Genomic DNA, 21,106 nt, shown 5'->3' on the forward strand with positions numbered 1-21,106 from the left:
AACGTCTCATGCAGAAACCTAATGGCGGCTTTACGACTGCACATGAAACATCTGCTAACCTAGCAGAACTCGCTCAAGCCTAACTTCACCCTTGCTCTAATCAACAAAACCTTTGAAATTCCTGGATGCAGTGCTCCGAGCAATGCCATTCACACCCGAGGACCTCTGTGACCAAAAGCATACTGGTGACTAGACAGCCTCGTTAAAGCACCAGTATGGCCCCAATGTTAGGATACGTTAAGCCTATGCGTTGGAGGTTTTCTTTTTTTGAATTAATCTTACTTGAAAAGGTGTCTCACTAGATTTCCGGCCGTGAACGTTGTCGACTTTAAGTATACCGCCCGGCCAATTTACTCTAGCTCGTCATCGTACATTGGCTCGTCACATCTGTTAAGTAACAGATTAAACGATATATTGTGCCAGCGGTAAGACTAATAAAGAAAGAAGCTGCAGAAATACCTATTGAAAGCACATAGGTATTACCGCACCAATGAGCTTTAAGAGACAGTCTTAACCAGCTTCAACATCGATGATCAGCCAAAGGCCCGTCTCGGGGGCCCGCAGGACGCGGCGTGAGCTCGAGGAATTATATGCTAACGGTGCCTTTCCTGAGTGCTAATCCTAAATCAATTCGTTATGGTCTCTCTTTACCTCTTTCTCGCTTTCTCTAGAAGCGTTATAAAGTGCCTACTGTTTCTTCACTTTTACATAATGCAGCACTGCTGGGTTCGTCTATTAATCAGCATGATATTACACGTCAAGTGAACACAAATTATTACAAATTGGTATCGCATACCACAGGAACTTCCAAAATACGTTGGGAAAGAAGTTATGAAGCACATATGTGCGCATAATGTAATACTTTGTTTAGGTTTAAACTAAAACGCCCTGCCTCAGCTAATAGATAGTGTCTCTCCTCAGATGTCGAGTTAAAAACTGCGAGTGTAATAATACATTCGGTAATCGGCATTCCAAAAAGCCCCCGAAGACTCACGGTGTATAAGTGAAGGTAATTAACAGTTCATTGGTGAAACATTTACTTTACTTTCATACATTTTTTATTATTGTAACCATATTGAGTTTGTTCCCATCATTTCAAATGCACAATTGCGATATGAAAGATACTTAGCTGAATTCATGCACTTATGCAGTAAGAATAAGTCAGGAAGAGGAGGAGTGAGCTTTATTATTTAAAAAAACTAGCAAGTTTAGACGGCTGGTGTCAGAAATCATTTATATATTGATTGATTTCCCTTTTATCTGTACCCACCTGCGGCGGCTGCATTTGCGATGGAGGCGGAAATGTTGTAGGCCCGTGTGCTAAGATTTGGGTGCAGGTTAGAGAACCCCGGGTGATCGGAATTTTCGGAGCCCTCCACTACGGCGTCTCTCATAATCATACGGTGGTTTTGGGAAGTTAAACCTCACATATCAAATCAATCAATCAAACCCTTTCATCTGTGATCTGTTTCTTCCGCTTTCTTGCTTGTGTTCTCTCTAGTGCTTGATTCATTTGTTTTCCTGTTTTCAACACGAAGTACATTGCCTATGTATTAATCTTTCTATAAAGCGAACATCCCGGGTGATAAGATAACAAGATGTTTGCAGTGTTGTAAATTTTTTCGCGAAGGCTGTGCAAATACGAGAGCGTTTGATGAGGTTGTCGTTTATTATCAGTGTATCGTATCTTTTTTCGCTTTTGCAGTGAAACAAAAACAACGTTTGAAGTGCACAACGTAGAACCATTTATTTTTTAAGGTAGTAATCAGTAGAAGCACACGCCATTTTTAATCGGCTTACTCTGTCCTGGAAGTTGCGATAGTTTGCTGCTAACGAAGATTTTCGCTCAAAGCTCCCCGATTTAAAGTTTGTGATACCACGCGTGTACAAATCCTTTAATATTGAACACGCTGTTTATATATCCCGTGGCACCGACGCGCACTTAAAAAAGTAAAAGGTAAAAGATATTGGGCGTGGAAATTTTTAGTGCAGTCGCAGATATTTTGCGCGAACTGATATCATGGTTTTGAAGCACAAACCAAAATGGGGTGCTCATCAGTCTTAATTCGGAATGAAATTTTATTGATGATGTTTTTGCGCTTGGGTATAATTAGCGTAACCTAATACGAGTGATTAAATTTGCTTTGTTTAAAACACACCCGTATGCCGCATTTACGTTGTTTAAAAGCCACTGGTGCACATATTGTCTCTCTACCACTCTCTCACGTCATAACGCTAGGTGGAGTAAACAAAGAAAATGCTTCTAAAGTGTGGGCAAGACGCTTCAAGCAGCCTTATACGCAAAGTATAATTTTATGAAAATCAACAAGGCCCTTCCTTCCAAGGAGAGAGCCGGAGCGCGAACAAGAATAATCAACATTGTGAGTGCAGTTCTTAGACATGATTTTCGGTCAGAAATGTGTACTGCTTTTTATGAAGGCTGTTACGCCTCAAGGATACCAACCGATATGAGGGGGCGTGCGAGGTAAATTTAGATGTTATTTCCTTGATTTCTTTTTGCAACACTCGTCTTTGGAACGTAAAATACGAGAAACACTACCATGGAGGAAAAACTGCGTCGGGACAAGTGATGACATCTGGAGTAAAACGGTAAAGAATGGAATTTTAGCGGCATCTCGCCTGACGTGAGCGTTATAACTCCACTTCCCGCACATCTGAACAGTGCTCCTTACGAGTTGTTGCCTTATTGCGCACCGCTTAGAAGAAGAAGACTGAATCACATTAACCAAACGTGTAGTTCAGTCCTCGTCTTCTAAGCGGTGTGGAATATCATAACAATGAATACAAACACGCGCATTAGAAGTTCGTTACATCTCCCCCGCTAGACAGCTTTGTTGACGCACCGTATGAATGAAAACTGCATGTGGCTGCTACCCACGTCATAATATTTAGCACAGCACGAGCGGAAATTTTCTAAATTAGCACTTAAGTTTGACCCACGCACGCTTTCAACTCCATGCTGTTGGAGCGCAGAACGAAAATATAAAAAATGCCCTGTTCACATTTCGTTTTCGTTTTGTATTCATCTTCGGTTGAGCGAACAAATTGCAGCTTGCTGGATATTGTGGGATCCACCGAACTGAGCGGAGGATGAAACAGCCTATCAAAATAAAAGTGTCTCAAACCCTACGCTTTCATAAAGGCAGATTCACGGGAGGAAACGGAGGAGGAATTTACGCAGCGGCTGGCGCATCACGTGACGTGCGGGTCATCTAAACGCGCCGTACTCGCTTCATCCGCTCTCCTCCGCTCGCGGCACAGATGGGAATGTGTCGCCGCTATTTCGATCCCTCTGTTTGACGGTCGTCTGCTCTTGATCGAGCGAATTCAGCGCCATATCCGTCAGCATTGGTCAGATAGGCGTGGCGTGGCTAGGAAGCAGACTGCCGGCTTAAAGTCCACATGTTTCATTTTCGTGGCAACGACCGAATGTGTTTCTTGTGACAGTGGAAGAGGCGAGTGGTTTTTCATAATTTTGGTGGTGAATTGTTGGTTTTCATTCACAGCGCGTGGCCTGCATGGCTACATAAGCGCGGTGCACAAGCATAGGAGTCGAGAGTATCCACGAGGATTCCGTGAGCGTAGTTCCAGCTGTGTGCGTGCGACGTCTCCGCTGCTGCGCCGGATGAAACTAATCACGTCACCATTCGGTCCCCAGAGCAGCGAGATTTTGTCCTCACGTGTGGATATAGCTAAAGAAAGAGCACGAACACCAACGCGCCCCTTCGGTTTGGCGTTCAGCTACTCGCTTGTCGACAACCGCCATGCATAATTCATGTGGGCGTTCGCGGATGGCAGCGGCACTTCGGGGAAGCATTCATATATAAATGCAATTGTAGAAAGTGTGCTTGGACGAGGAAACAAGAGAACAAATAAAAAAAACTCCCAAGCATTTCCCCGAGGGTGAACATGGTTAAGTGCGAATACACGGTGTGATGCTATGAGGGTATTTATTATTTCGCACTATTATATTTATTGATCACACTATGGTGCCTTTATGGTGTAATGGTTCCTGAGAATCGCAATATGATCACACGGGGGAGTTTACGTTAACTCACTGACGAATGCGAACGGATTTTAACTTTACCCCCCCTCACGACCCGCTCTCGACGGGAGACTGAGAGAGAAGGCGGGCGCGAGAGAGAGAGGGGTGCGCGCGCAGCTGCAGCGAGTGAGGAGAGCGGAGGAGCGAGCGAAGGGGGAGGGGGTATAAGGCGCGTTACTGACACCGATATCAGCGTCGCGTCCGTGGCTTATTCGGTAGAGCGTCGCGCTGCGGCCCGCCAAGTCCTCTTTCTTTTAAAGATAGAGAGAAGACTGCGGACGCCGCCGACGGCGGTGGATGGTTTGGGGTCGCTTATAAAGTGTATTCACACTTAACAGAAATACGACCAGTTCCATAATCGAGGCACCGAAGAACCTGGTGTATGCTGAGAAACAGCTGCGAAGTGGCCTGGATCGTCGAATTCACGTTCCTTCATGGGTGCCTGTCAATTCACGACGTCCTCTGGAAGCACCGGCACTTCCGTGCTATCACATGAGTGGTAAACACTTATGTGCTACTGCATAAATGTTTTCCGTTTCAATGCATGCCTCTTGCAATAAACTAAACAGCCCGCAGTCACCGTGGGTCCTACATGTGAATCTTTGTCCGTGTTTTCTGCGCGCTGCTCTTAACTATGGATGCGTAAAAAATCGTTCGCGTTCGCTCTCTATTAAGTTCACTCTCATTCAAGTTACCTTGCTATCACCTCTTCTGTAATAATATTAATAATAATAATAATAATAACAATAATAATAATAATAATGATGACGATGATGATGATGATGATGATGATGACGATGATGATGATGTGGGTCTGAATTTAGCACTGTGTATAACGAACTATTTCTCGGGGCTTCTAAACAGACTAACCGTACGTCCACTCAGCCGCCTGACACGGGTAAATGAGTGTTCATAATTATACATTGTGTAATATGATCACGTATAACGCGGACGTGGAATAGCTGACACGGGGTTTTCTGCGTCTTTGGGCTTTCTCGAGCGAATGTTACTGCACCATCTGAGCCATTGATAGGTTTATTTCCTTGCCGTAGAACCATTAGCGTTTTGAAGATAAAAGTCGCACACGGCAGTCCGTAAGATGCGCGAATACCTCAATGGTGGTCAAATCTGAGTCATCATCATCATCATCATCATCAGCCTGACTACGTCCACTGCAGGACAAAGGCCTCTCCCATGTTCCGCCAGTTAACCCGGTCCTGTGCTTGCTGCTGCCAATTTATACCCGCAAACTTCTTAATCTCATCTGCCCACCTAACCTTCTGTCTCCCCCTAACCCGCTTCCCTTCTCTGGCAATTCAGTTAGTTACCCTTAATGACCAGCGGTTATCCTGTCTACGCGCTACATGCCCGGCCCATGTCCATTTGCTCTTTTTTATTTCAGCTATGTTATCCTTAACCACCGTTTGTTCCCTAATCCACTCTGCTCTTTTCTTGTCTCTTAAAGTTACACCTACCATTTTTCTTTCCATTGCTCCCTGCGTCGTCCTCAATTTAAGCTGAACCCTCTTTGTAAGTCTCCAGGTTTATGCTCCGTAGCTAAATACCGGAGATACAGCTGTTATATACCTTCCTCTTGAGGGATAGTGGCAATCTACCTGTCATAATTTGAGAGTGCTTGCCGAATGTGCTCCACCCCATTCTTATTCTTCTAGTTACTTCAATCTCGTGGTTCGGCTCTGCGGTTATTACCTGCCCTAAGTAGATATAGTCTTTTACAACTTCTACTAAGTAGACATAGTCTTTTACAACTTCAAGTGCACTATTACTTATCTCGAAGCGCTGCTCCTTTCCGAGGTTGTTGTACATTACTTTCGTTTTCTGCAGATTAATTTTAAGACCCACCTTTCTGCTGTCCTTGTCTAACTCCGTAATCATGAGTTGCAATTTGTCTCCTGAGTTACTCAGCAATCTGAGTAACTCAGGAGTTACTCAGTAACTGAGTAAATATGAGTCTAATTAGGCACAAAATGCTATTTAAATGCAGTGATGTGACTTTCCTACTTCGGAGGAGTCTGCGTATTGACTTGGAAAACATAGTGCTGCATAGTTCGTGCTATAGAATTCACCCATCGAACACTGCACCGAAACTGATAGTTCGCGGCCTAACGGCTCCGACATGCACGGGACGGATTTATGTTCTCTCATAGTAGAGTACCTAGTAGTCTAAATCGTTTACCACTTTTAGGGGCGAAGCTCCTTACAGCGGCACCCGTTCGTCCCTCGTAGTCGTAGTTGTAGTGTGTAACCAGTCTTACGTTTTCACCTGCAAGGTGGTGCCAGTGGGACATTTCTCCTGTGCGTTGTTGAACAATAAAAAATTCGTAGTGTGCGCGTTAACTAAAAGCCGAATTCTTCTCTCTCTCAGAGAGGTGATTCTTAAGAGCAAAAGGAAAGTGAGCCCCGTAATTGTCTGCTTCAGTGAGCGACACCTCAACAGTACTTCACAAGGGATGGGGGTGAGGAGGGATAAAAAGGGTAGGAGTAAAGGTGTAGAAAAGAGGAAGAGACGTGAAGTGGTAAGCCAGAAGGAGCGACAACAAACTGAGGGGATAGGAGAGATAGGAAAGATAGAAGCACGGTCACTGGAGTCCGAGGACGGGGCACACTTGCGAGAGCTCTTGTCGGCGTCGGTAGATGGCGTAGAGCAAGTCCAGTCGGTCAGAGCTATACTGTCATCGAAGGTCGTCGGCGTCAGGAGGTGACGTAGGGTGAGCCCAATCGGCCAGAGCTACGCTGACGCCGGAGATCGCAAGCTCGCGGAGCGCGCGCGCGCGCAACCGGTTGGCACGGAATCCAGCAAGCGACTCCTCTCCTCTCTCTCATTCCCTATTAGCAGCCATTGTCATGTACATTGAGCACCATCTGACAAGAAAGGGTCGCTACGTTATACTCGCCGGTCGTAACCTCCTTGGTTTTAGAAAGGTTTAGCGAGCGTTGAGCCACAGTGCCATGAATACAATGAAGTAGTATATACAATGAACTCAAGGTGGTTAAAGGTGGGAAGTAGGTACGAAGCGCAAGCAGTAAGAAAGTAAAAGCCGCATTCTCCTGTCTCTCATTTACAATTAGCAGCCATTGGCAGGTGGGAAGTAGGCACAAAGCGCAAGCCATAAGAAAGTGTGCATGTGCCACCTCTCGTTTACTCCTTGGAATGTCCGCTGGATGGCGGTGCTTCTATATCAGGAATATATGATGAAAAGATGCGAGATGATGGTACTTGGAATGTTGAATAGATGGACAAACGGACACACAGACAGATGCATGGACGGACTCACGGATGGCTGCACCGACGGATTGACGCGTGGACGGACGCAGAGGCGGACGCATCGACGAACGCAGGGACGGACGCACAGATGGACGTGTGGACGCCCGAACAGACACACGCACGGACGAGCGGATGGACGCATGGGCAGCCACACAGACGCACGCATGGACGGATGGGAAGCAAGAACGAATGGACGGACGGATGCTTCGCCCCACTCTCCATCATTCACTCCGTAGATATGCTGCCATTTTTTTTTTCTAAACACAAGTCATAGAGCTCCCTGTTCACCAGACGTCACTGGTTTTCAAGGCTGATGTCCACACGCGGTGTTGGCGTAATTTTTGTCGACACAGCCTCATGAAATGTGAGGCCCACGGGACCGCTTTACGCTCTCTTAAAGTAGAGCATCTAGTACTCTAAATCATTATCCACTTTTTTCTAAACACACAGACTAACGTTCTCCCGAAGCAGAATATACAATATTTTTGGTCATTTAACATTTGCTCTAACCAGTAAGAGTAGCGTGCTGATCTCCGAGTACATGCAGTAGTTGTACTCGTAAAGAGATTCATTGAATGGGAACGCGTGACTGAAGCATTAAAGCTGAAGCCTTATGTGTCTCATCGAACTGCGAAAATTGGCCGCTGGCATCAGCACAAGCGATCCGAAAAATCCTCACTTTGTGCTGTCTTCACATCGTGAAGTTACGCCTAAAATCAGCATCATCATTGTGCTTTCCTCGCTTCGTTCCTCGATTGGCACCTCAAGCATGCCGGAATAGAATGATCGTCTCTGAGCAGTACACTCACTGTTCCAAATATGTGAATTGCCCCTACGGGAATGCACGTACGAAGTAGACGCTACGTCAGATTTCCGTTTTGTCTGTCAGTAAGGCACTGACTGACAAAAAACGTGGCCGCTTCACAAAATAGCTTAAGTTTTGGCTGACTGTACAACGACAGCGCTGTTATAAGCCTAAACCAACTAGCCAAAGTCTCAACCCTTCGATGCTTCTGCCGCGCAATATTGACTCTACGTGACTACTCGCCCGACAAGAAACCTGTATAGGACCAGAGAAAGAAGCACTTGCAACTACATAACTTCACTCGGCGGTAGAATGCTCGACTGTCTCGCAGAGTACCTGCTTTCTATTCCGGATCGAACAGTGACATTTAACTTTGGAACTATACATTCGCTAACATGGAATGTTGTGCTTATGTGTTGCGCCCATAAGCGCTGGGTACCCGTTCAGAGTCGAGGAGGGGGAGCGCAGGTTCGTCGCATCGCCCCTCTTTCTATCATGTCAATGTAAGGGACTGAAAGTCATTCTCTCTATATATTTAATGTACGGGGCTGGGTGTGCACCCCCCTCTCACCCCGCCTACTCCCCCTCGCACCATGCACACGCCAATGTGTATACAATTTTTAGTTTACTAAAAGCACGGATGTTCCGCTTGCCTTGCTTCAAATGCTTGAACGGTGAGGCCATGGCACATTTTAGAATGAATTCCTATGCTTTTAGATGCGAAGTACTTTATAATCGAGCTCAATCCGGTATGCGGCGTTGCAGGCAGCATCTTCTAGCGAGTTGTTCATATTGGCTTTGAGGACATGCCATGCATGACGCCACCTACGTCATTACGTCACTAATATGACGCCGGGTTGTGTTGTCTGCTAGAACGGCGCATTTTTTGCGTTTTTGCTGTGGACACCATGCGTGCTTCTCTTTGATTTGAAGCTCAGTGCTTAAAGAAGTGGTAAGACGTCGTAATACGGGCAGGCAAACTACAAATCTGTGCCCCCTGTGGCACTCTCCTGTCTAATTTGCATCGTAAAATTACGACTAAAAGCCAGTGCAACCACGGGGGACAATGGAAGAGGTGTCGCGAAAGCAAACCTGTCTTATTCCACTACCATCCTATATGTGACGTCAAAACGATCACAACGCTGGCCTCTCTGGTGGAGGCCCTCGCGGCCAATAGAAAGAGTGTTAACGGTTCAGAGTACTTGGTGCTCTCCTGTGGAAGAGCAGATGCCAGCCCAGTTATAACATTAAATGGGCATCAAGAAAGATGACCTTTTTTTATTGAATGAACCGACTGCCTGCGGCACCTTGACTTTTAAGGCAGTGCAGTGGAAGATTTTTCCTTTGCGTTGTAGAACAATAAAAATCCACCGCGTGCGCGTTAACTAATAGTGGGCTGTGGTCTCTGTGTCCAATATGAGGCGCCTGTCTCGCATTGTCTATTGACAGTCATTGGCATGTTTCAGTAGGAAACACCGATGCATCACTGCGTGCTTTGCGCCTCCCCACGTTCTTCGCCTGCACAACGGCGTGATGAGTGCCAGCGTAAACGCCGCCGCCAGTGTAAGAGTTAGCGCCTGCTGCTTCGCATCTCCAGATGGGTACCTTTAGTTGGAGATCATGTAATATTGTAAAGAATGTAGCAGCCCCACAACAAGGATGTCTATTTACACTGTTTATTAAGGGGCGAACTTGTGCCCAAAGTGAACCACGCACTGCAATCAAGAAGATTCGAAGGTCGATTGTCCTCGTGAGCCTCTGCCTGGAGCACCCTCTTTTTTCTTGTTCACGCGCGTTGGCTGTTCGGTGGAGTCCCGTGCGCATGCAGGTCCTGCTCATGCATTGCGGCTGGCTTCATCACCCGTATACTCTAAGGCAAAAGGGTGGTAAAAAGATGTGTGGTTCATCCTTTCAGAGACTAATGGGGCTGCCACAACCATTAATCCCTTTTAGGACTAACGGCACCGGGTCTAACAGTTAGTCCCCACAGACGAGCTCAAGGTCCTAACATTTAGTTCTTACATTTACACCTTAGTGAGTAACCGTTAGTACCACAATACACTTCAAAGGACTAACATTTAGTCCTCACATTTGCACCTTACAGAGCAACTGTTAATCCCCACATTTACACCTTACCGGGCAACCGTTAGTCCTCACAGTTGCGCTTCGCCGGATGAACAATTGATCCACTCAAATACTCCAATCGGATGAACTTGTCCCCAGTTCAAACATTGTTTTTGTTTATTTTTCGACAGGCCCAATAATTTTTCGCCTGTTTTTCTGCGCAGTGAACAACAAATTGCGCAAAGAACACGCGAAAAAGTAGTTAGCCACCTATGTGTAACTGCTTTCGCAGTCACGGCAACAGCGAAAGACATAAGTGAGACATCGAAATCTTTTATTTTTCTACATACACATGAAGTTTCTCCATTCTGCTAAGTGGATTCATGGTGAAGTGTACAAGCCCAGTCTCGTTGTCACATCTTGTTCACTCTTTGTGGAGCTCCTTTGACGGAAGCGATAGATGACAGACATTGCAAACGCCAGCGCTGTTGTGTTCCCACGGCTGTAGGTACAATAAGATAGTAAAAATACTTAGACACACGTCACAGAAGATGAAGATGCACGCATATGACAAGTACGAGCACGTCAATATAAAAACAAGCGTTAAAATATGACACACAAACAACTTTACCTTCACATCTCGCACAGTACTTCTGAAGCTGCTCTAACGAAAGAGATGGGTGACAGGCATCGCAGACGCCAGCGCACACAGCCTTCAGCACGGTGTGTGCCCACGGCTGCGCAATAAGTATGTAAAATGGTGAGTCACACGTGACAGATGATGAATACAAATGCATATGAGAAATACGTGCAAGGTGAAATAAAAACATACGTGAGATATGACATGCTGATAATTTCACCGTGATGTCACACATCGTCAAAGACTCATTTCGATCCCCGTAGCGCAACAGCTTAGGGGCGGCGGCCGCAGCCACGACTCCGCGAACCACCATGCCGCTAACAAATCGGCGAGCCCTAAGCGAGCTACGTCGTTCAGCTCGAGCAATCGAACGCGAGACCAAACACGGCGCTGCACGCGGAGTGTCTGCCGCCAGCGAACTTCGAACAGGAGAGCGAGCGTACGCTTGGCCGCCACCACGAACAGCGCCGAGCTGGTTTGGAGCTAGCGCCGAAGAAATCGACGTTAATGCGGCCCTTTTCCACAAACTCGAGCGAGTGCAGCGCACAAACGCGAGTTCGCCGCCGCGGCCAACGGATGGCGCCGAGCTGCTTGCTACCGACTGACGGGAAAGCCAACTGTAATGGCGACCAATTTTCAGTGAGTTCCGACGCTAGCGAAAGCCCCGCCAGCCCGTGCTGGTGCATTTATAGGGCGCTACATACTACAATCAAGCTCTTTACGAGAACCCGCAACGCGCTTTCGACGACTCCCAACACAGCGACGAGTCTCAGCCCAATATCGTCAGCCCGGAGCTCGTAGTTGCCGCATAGTTGCAGGAACGACAAGCAAGATCTTTTCACGGTTGGGCTTAAAGTTCCTCTTGCAGAGGACATTTCCTCAGAGGCAGAACGATGCGAGGCTTCGAGAAAATATACGAGGCACTTGTACGTTAGCTTCTTCCAGGTGATGATGAGCGGGAGAAATTCTTTGTCTGCGTGTTGAAATTCGGCTATCTGAGAGGTCTCGACAACACCTGCGAATGGAAAGTCCTCTTCTTCTGATAGTACTGTGTCTGCAGGTGCCCGTGACTGACAGTCGGCATCGGTATGCTTCCTCCAGATCAATATACCACAGTTATATCAAATTCTTGCAGTCTGAGGCTCAACCTTCGTAGTCGTTCGGATCGGTCCTTGAGGTTGGTGAGCCAGCAAAGGGCATGGTGATCACTGACTGCCTTGAATAGCCTACCATACAAGTATGGCCAAAACTTACTGATGGTTCAGACGACGGCGAGGCATTCTTTCTTAGTTGCCGAGTAATTGGTCTCCGCTTTTGTTAGAGTCCGGCTGGCGTATGCTATCACCTTTTCTTCGCCATTCTGCACCTGTATTAGAATGCATCCAAGGCCGATGTTAATGGCGTCTGTGTGTATTTCCGTGTCATCTGTTTTATCGAAATAAGAAAGGATTGGGGGCTCTCTCAAGCGTTTTCTTAATTCGTCGAAGGCGCTTTGTTGCTCGGTTTCCCACTGGAAAGGTACATCAATCTCGTAAGTTTCGTCAAGGGTTCTGCGATCTGCGAGAAATTTCTGACAAATCGTCTATAGTAAGCACACAGACCTGAAAATCTCCGTACTGACTTTTTGTCTGCTGGCACCGGGAACCTTGCAACGGCGGTTGTCTTTTCAGGATCTGGGCGAACACCGTGGACTAACACAAGCGAACACAGCATGGCGAACACAAGCGACAGACCCTAACATGAAAATCATGACATGCGTGTCATGTAACAACATGACTACGTGCCACGCTCATGGCCATTTCGATAGCGTTATATATACCAAACTTGGTTTTACGGTACGTGAATGGATGAAGAAGGTGTGTGACTGGTGCAAACATGATAAACACGAGATGCTTGTCATGCAACAACATGACTACATGCTACGGGCATGATGCGCTCGCGGCCGTTTCGCCAGCTTCACATCTACCAAACTCGGTATTACGCAACGCGAACGGACGAAATAGGTAAATGCACATCCAAGCATGATAATCAAGACATGCGTGACATATAACAACATGACTACATGCCACATTTATGATGCGCTCGTGGCCGTTTCGCTAGCTTTCCATATGCCGAATTTGGTATTACGTGACGTCAATGGGTGACGAAGATATGTGACTGGGGAAAACATGATAATCATGATATGTGTGTCATGTGAAAACATGACTACATGCCACAGTCAAGGCGCCAATACATTTCGACGTGACGTGGTGCGCGCTTACCGGCGTTCATTTCGTCGCGTCATGCCAGCGTTACCACGCCAGGCGCCCATCCTGCCATATACTTGCAGGCGCGCGCCGCGCTGCGTTGCTTTGACGCATGCGCGTTTCATTACGTGCGGCGCCCCTCCGTCTCGAAAACAGACGCAGTGCTGTCTGGGTAACCCATCGGCGCGAAATGCAGCATGTCGCATTGGCACCTGTTGCCGTCGGCCCACGCCAGTCGCGCATGGCGTCAGACTATAGAGTGCTCGCGTTTTGCTCACGTAGCGTCGCTGTGCCCAGCATGCGCACGCGTCAACGCTACACTGTAGTATATTAAGCCTTTCACATATACCAAATTCGGTGTTACTAGAAGTCAATAGAAGACGAATTGTATGACTGGTGCAAACATGATAATCCTGACACGCGCATCATCGAAGAACATGACAATATACTACGCTCATAGCGGGCTCGCAGCCGTTTCGCTAGCTTCGCATATACTAAATTTGGTATCACGTGACGCGAATAAATGACGAAGGTAAACGACACATCCAAACATGATAGTCATGACAGTGAAGTCATGTACGACATCATTTACTTACACCTCGAAACGTTGTGCTGATTTTAAAGTGACATATCAACATTTCTCATTCGTGCTTCGCATATCATCGATTCCCACTGTACGTGGGATTCACCAATTTTTTTCTAAGTTTTACAGCTTCGTGTTTGTGGAGAAGTCAGGGTCTGTATAGCTATTGAATTATTTTATTGCCGTCCGGGTCACAAACTTGTGGGAGCAGAAAGCTCAACACAGGCATTTTGTTTTGTTTTTTTTCGCATGACTGAGCTGATGCCCGAACCATCATGTTTGAGCTTCTTTTCCGCCATTTCGGACACGAAGTGCACTTTCCGACGCAAACTGTATATTTTACCTCTAGAAAGAACCGAAGCATAGATCAATACACCAGCATGAAGGGGGGTAGGCAAGTAATATTAGACAAACTCGAGTACCCCAGGCATGAACAGCAAACTATCTTCAGGTCTCTGAAGAGACTAATTAAAGATTAGGACGTGAGTAGAAAAGTGAGCGTCGTTCGCTATTACGCAAAGTAAAACGAAACTTCAAGAGCGGTCTCTGCGGCTTCTGTTTCCTTGCCTCTGTTTCCGTTGTTGTGGCAAATGGCTTCTCTAAAGTTGTGTTGACAGTACTTAATGAACTCCCTGGCACTGTTTACCTTAGTTCAGTGCGTGGTCCCCTTTAAAAAGTTCGTTAAGGCATCTCATTGCCGCACTTGTACTGAGCCATTGCACTGAGCTCAATAGTCACCTCACATGCAACGTATGTTTTTTTGCTAAGTTTGTTGTAACCATTACTCGCTTTTTCATATTGTCCATGGATACCTAAACCAATGGAAAGCAAGTTCTCCTTTGAAGGTAGGCAGATTTGACAGATACCTGTTTAGGCGAGTGAAATTGTAAGAAAAAGAAACACTCTCCAGTCCACTCATTTTTTTTATTCAGAAAACAGGCTCTAAGCTTCGAGACACACTTGGTCTGTTCTCCATGGGGTGACTGCCCTGCCAGCTTCTAGTCTAGCGCAGCGAGCCAAAAGCGAGAAGCTAGAACATCGCATTAATCTTTACGCCATCCGGGCAATCGAAGCGGAAGGTAGCCGCACCAAAACATTCCTCTCTGAATCGCGGCACGTGCAAACCACAGCGAGAACATCAACGTGTTAAATGCGAAGCATTTCTTAACGAACTTCGGCGACTTAGCGTGTATCTATCTATCTATCTATAGCCGCCTACGACTTTTGGCTCTCCTGGCCGTTTCGATAATGGTATCGATACCGAACTTAGTATGGCATAATATGACTGTACGAAGAACATAATTGACCAGTCATAGCATGAAAACCCAGAAAAAAATTAAGAAAAAAGCACTCCGGCACGTGGGTTTGAACGGGGTTGAACATGGGACCTCCGCGTCGTGAAAGCGAGGCGTTCACCACTGAACCACTTCGGAGAACTTGCGGTGGTTTCTTTCACATGGCATGTTGCAAAACTGGTATGGTATGACCTGACTGTATGGGGAACACCATGCAGCGACAGACCCTAACATGAAAATCAGGACATGAGTTTCATGTAACAACATGACTACATGCCAAGCTCGTGATGCGCTCGCGGGCGTTTCACCAGCGTCACGTATACCAAATTTCATATCACGGAACGTGAATGAATGACGAAGGTATGTGACTGGTGCAAACACGATAATCATGAGATGCGTGTCATGTAACATCATGACTACATGCTACGCTCATGATGCGCTCGCGGCCGTTTCGATAGCTTCACATGTACCAAGCTCGGTATTACGTGACGCGAACGGACGACATAGGTAAATGACACATACAAACATGATAATCACCACTGGCGTGTCATGTAACAGCATGACTACATGCCACACTCATGATGCGCTCGTGGCCGTTTCGCTAGCTTTACGTATGTCAAATTTGGTATTACGTGACGCCAATGGTTGATGAAGGTATGTGACTGGTGCAAACATAATAATCATGAGATGCGTGTCATGTGAGAACATTACATGCCACCGTCAAGGCGCCAATACATTTCGAAGTGACGCGGTGCGCGTGCTCACCGGCGTTCATTTCGTCGGGTCACAGTGGCGTTGACACGCAAGGCACCGTCCTGCCATATACTCGCAGGCGCGCGCCGTGCTGCGTTGCTTTGACACATGCGCGCTTCAGCGTGTCCGGCGTCCCTCCGTCACGAAAAGAGAAAGACGCAGTGTTGTCTGGGTAACGCATCGGCGCGGAATGCAGCATGTTGCCGACGGGCCGCGCCACCGGACGCTGGTCGCGCCGGTAGCACCTGGCGTCAGACTATAGAGTGCTCGCGTTTTGCTAATGTAGCGTCGCTGTGCCCAGCGTGTGCGTGCGTCAACGCTATGTTGGAGAATATTGAGCCATTTATGATGCGCTCGCGGCCGTTTTGCTACCTCCAGAGATACCAAATCTCGTGGTACGTGACGTCAATAGATGACGAAAGTATATGACTGGTGCAAACATGATAATCCTAACAAGCGTGTCACGTAAGAACATGACAGTATGCCACGCTCATAGCGCGCTCGAAGTCGTTTCGCTAGCCCCACATATGATAAATTTGGTATCACGTGATGTCAATGGATGGAGAAGGTGAACGACACATTAAAACATGATAGTCATGACACGGAAGTCATGTACAGCATCATTCACCTCCACCCCGTAATGTCGTGCTCATTTTAAAGTGACATATCAACCTTTCTCGTTCGTGTTTCGCTTATATTCGATTCCCACTGTACGTGGGATCTGCTTTTTTTTTGTGCGTAATCGTCATGGTGTCTTTACTGTTCTATCGAGTGCTCGTGGGCCTCTAGAACAGCCCAACGAAAGGGTCATTACGCTATCATAGCAAGGCAGTTTAAGAATTCAATTTTCTTGAAGTCGGCATTTTCCTGAAATGTGCGATTCCTGATACCGTACTTACGCGCTGTCCAATAGATCACTTTTATTGCGCGAACACGAATTATTTCAATAAATCAGCCATAAAAAGTGCACTGCTTCCCATCAGCTGCTGTCGCTTGTTCTTCATCGAATGAATTCTTACGCTTCATTTCGGTTCTTATTGGGCGAGCTTGGGCACGTGGTGTAGAATTGAAGGCGCTCATTTTCAGACAGTGAGAACACAGTTCCGAACCCGAGCGCCGATTATAAAAGGTATTTTGCCTCATATACTTTAATTTCGGAGCATTTCTTATTCGCAATATGTAACACGTCGTGCGTTGGCGGCGATGTTACACCCCAACTGCGCATGCGCGCACCTTGCGCATGCTTGCGTCTCGTGCCAACTGTTTGCTCTCCCCTCCCCATCTTTCGCTTCGCAAGTGTGTGTGTGTGTGTGTGTGTGTGTGTGCGCGTGTGTGTGTGTGTGTGCGTGTGCGTGTGTGTGTTTAATGCTTGTAGGTGTTTTGTGTAATTTTTGTCTCAATTACGATTGTTACTTGTCTATTGGCAACTATTTTGGATTCGCGCCCTCACATATGTTCCGACTATAGCAACGGTTTTCTAACCACTATGGCAGCGGCTAATGAGCGCCGACGGGAAAGCTATCTTCTAAGGTCCATAATATGTGTCTCGAACTCGGCCTTCTAGTATAATGGGGTTTGTGCATCTTGCTGTTTTAAGTGCGAAGCATTTCTTCGCGAACTTTGGTGACTGAGCATATCTATCTATCTATCTATCTATCTATCTATCTATCTATCTATCTATCTATCTATCTATCTGTCTGTCTGTCTGTCTGTCTGTCTGTCTGTCTGTCTGTCTGTCTGTCTGTCTGTCTGTCGGTCTGTCTGTCTGTCTGTCTGCCTGTCTGTCTAACCGCTTACGTATGGGTGCTCTCGTGGTCACCCCTTTAACTGGGCGTGAACCAAAATTAGCATGGAAGGGCAAGATGGTTTGACGAATATGACGCACTGGTCAATACATGAATAATGTCAATTTCCCATCGCGTACGTCGTCAAACACTTCCCGCCAAGAGAGAGAGAGAGATAAAGATGCAAGGAAAGGCAGGGAGGTTAACCAAACGCACATCCGGTTGCATATTCCCACGGCTCTGTATGTGCCGCTGGTATGCGGGTATGTGCCACAGGTGATTGACACTCGGTATCTACCGAGGAACGACGAGAGCACACATGGGTAATTTTAACGCGCGAGTGTTAATAAATAACCGACATTGGTTGCGTTGACCCGACGAATGCAAAGAATAAATGTCAGGGCTTTAGCTGGAATTTAACCCAAGCATTCTGCATGGCAATGAAGCGTTTCACCTCGGCAGAACGCCAGGTCTCGAAACTACTTTTCATGTAGACGCGAATCTTTTTGGAACTTTAATAGTGGTTGAAGTGCTACATTTTCAATTTTATAAAGATCACATATTTACTCTTTCGATACAGCCATGATGTCGAGTTAACGTCAATTGTGGAAAGTTGTCACGCGCTAACGTTGATTTATGTAGCAGTGTCGAGGGTCAGCATATTCGCGAGCATCAGCGCTTCATATCAGCTTCCGGTGTTGCCAATACGCATGTTGGCATCGTTGCGCAAGTGCAAGCAACTGGTTATACAAACGTCTGCAACTCTTCAACATATGTCAGTGCGTGAAACATTTGTACATATATTTAGCGTTTTCATGACGTGTCGTTCAATAAAAATTTGCAACACGTTCACCTCCTCTCCGCATGCTTCGCATAACGTTGATTTTCAGGCACGTGGGATCTGCCAAATTATTTTTATATGTCTCCGTCACAATTATCGTTGGTATTAGTAGTTTGTTTACTTTTTTTGTTTGTGTGTATCACACCCACGAATCTCCCCATGACAGATTCATCGGACGGACAATGTTCAGCCGCGAGATGCTTCGCCCCTGAAACAAGAGTAAGGGGGGGGGGGGCGTGGTGTTCTAGTGGTTAAGGTACTCGGCTGCTGACAGTCACGCAATTCTGTTTCACTAGTGCGTGACGACAGTCACGCACTCCAGTTCACACAGTCACGCACTTCTTGCAGACCAGTTTGAACCATCTTCATTTCGATTTCCCGAAGATGAGGCAGGGTGGCATCCCTCTCAGAATAGGGCAGCATGACTCTTCGTCCCCCAAGAGCTGGTACAACCGAACTCCCGGCATTACCCCACATTCTGCAATGACAGTTAACTTGGGTCCAAGCGGGAACGCTGTGCGTATCCTCGCCAACAACCCTCGTGCCGTCTCCAATACCGATGAACAACCGCGCCACTTAACCCAGCGCCCATTGGTCTGGTATTAGTGCAGTGTACCTGGGTGGCTTAAGTATCCTTCGAAAGATACAGAACCGCAGATACAGATACGTACTCGGATGCTGACGCGCAGGTCGCGGGATCAAATCCCGGCTGCGGCGGCTGCATTTCCGATGGAGGCGGAAATGTTGTAGGCCCGTGTGCTCAGATTTGGGTGCCATAAAAGAACCCCGGGTGGTCGACATTTCCGGAGCCCTCCACTACGGCGTCTCTCATAATCATATGGTGGTTTTGGGACGTTAAATCACACATATCTATTTAGTAAAGGGGGGGGGGGGGGGGTGATTTTAAATGAAAAGAAAAATGAGCCCCGTAACTGTCTCTTAGAGTAGTACACCTCAACTGTTGCTCACGAGGGATTGGGGTATAGTTGGGGATAAAAGCATAGGATTAAAAGGTAGAGATATAGAGAGAGGGGAAGGAGATAGCGAGGCGTAGGGACAGGGATCGACGGTAGTAAGGAGAAGACAGGAAAGAAGGACACGGTTGCAGGAGTCCGAGGATGGGGCACCACTGGCGAGAGCTCTTGTCTGCGACAGGAAATGGCGTAGGGCTAATCCAGTCGGCCAGAGCTACGATGTCTTCATCGTAGGGGAGCGGCTGCAGGAGGTGGCGTAGGACCAAGCCAGTCGGCCAGAGCTACGCTGTCGTCGGTGAATGCGAGGGCACAACCGGTCGGCACGGAATCCAGCGAGCGAGTCAAGGTGTTAGTTAAAGAATGGTTGACAATTTAGAGCACTATGTATTCTGTCATGACAAAGCGCTAAGCCCTACCTAATACGATTCGTGGTGCAGGAAGACAGTCTGTTTATAAATAAAAGTGTTTAACAATTTAGAGCATACTCCACTACACGAGGACATTAAGCCGTCTCATATGCGGTAACCCAGGCAGCAGCCTATGTTTAAAAACAGTGTTCTGTTTAGAAAAATTGCTTAACAATTTGGAGTACATAGTACTTTACTATGGGAGAGCAGAGCGCCGTCCCTCTGAATAAGAAGGATGGCAGAAAAAGATACGATGATGTCAAATTCTTCAAGGAAAATATCCACTTCAGCCACAATGAACACCGCTTGTTTTTTGCTTGACCTAATAAGATATCGCAAATAAAGCGCATGCGCACAGTTTTAAAAAATTTGATTGTTCATTATTCTGTGAAAATGTGGTACATCACGTATGCAGTAAAACATGAAAGTGCTCACATGCCTTCTTTTCAGTACGTTCCGCTAAGACGAAAAAATTGAGTGAATCTGAGGTTTCTGTCTGAAGCAATGTCCTTAATCTCGACAGAAGTGGCGCATGTAGATAGAAAATTCGAGGCAGTCTTTTAGATGCGAGCCAGCCTATAGTCCGGGCTTGTCTCTTGTCCGTCGTCATAGCCGTGCTAGTGCTCTGAGCGCCCGCTAGAGTGGAGCGAGCGTTAGGGAGCCCTCTGGTGGCGCTCGAGTATGAGTGGAGACCACGAGCGGCGTGGCGCTGCTCCGCATAGGCGTTTTCAACGGAGAGGTGGATCCCTTCCTTTCCGGGCTGTTCCACGGGAGTACAAAAGCTGACGTCACAGCTCCAGCCCTGAATTTTTTCAGGTGGGCACGCGTGCTAACGGCAGTTCAGGGGGGCTTATGACGGCGTCGGGGGAGCTTTCATCGAGAAGTTCCTTAATAAAAGCACTTAACTTACTCCTCCTGAATGGCTCTGCGGTAGAGCCCTTGCTCCATTCTGGCGCGTGCTCCGGTATGTGTGAAGACCGCTGGTGGCACTGCAATTCACTGTGTAACTGAACAGCTTACTCCTCTATACACACAGAGTAGCAGTATCAATGAAGACTTGGGCATAAGTGTGCTGGAGACGAAGGTCCGCAAAGAGACGGTGTGCGCAACCATGAATGTCTACGGTGATGAATCAATGGCGCCTCTTTACAGAACTTCTAGTCGCCCATGGCTGCTCTGCATGCTACTGAGTGTTGTTTTTACAAGGCGATCTCTGACATTTTTTGAGTGTTATTAATCAACCGTTCTTGACATAACTTTGCTATTCGGGGTCTCTGATAAGTACTAGCTACCTAGAGATATACAAGTTATTCTTCGTTTTCTTTGAATATTTCTAGAGCAGTGTAATGAAACTGCACTTTA

The sequence above is a fragment of the Rhipicephalus microplus genome, chromosome 6, assembly GCF_043290135.1.
Source record: "Rhipicephalus microplus isolate Deutch F79 chromosome 6, USDA_Rmic, whole genome shotgun sequence".
Taxonomy (NCBI): Eukaryota; Metazoa; Arthropoda; class Arachnida; order Ixodida; family Ixodidae; genus Rhipicephalus; species Rhipicephalus microplus.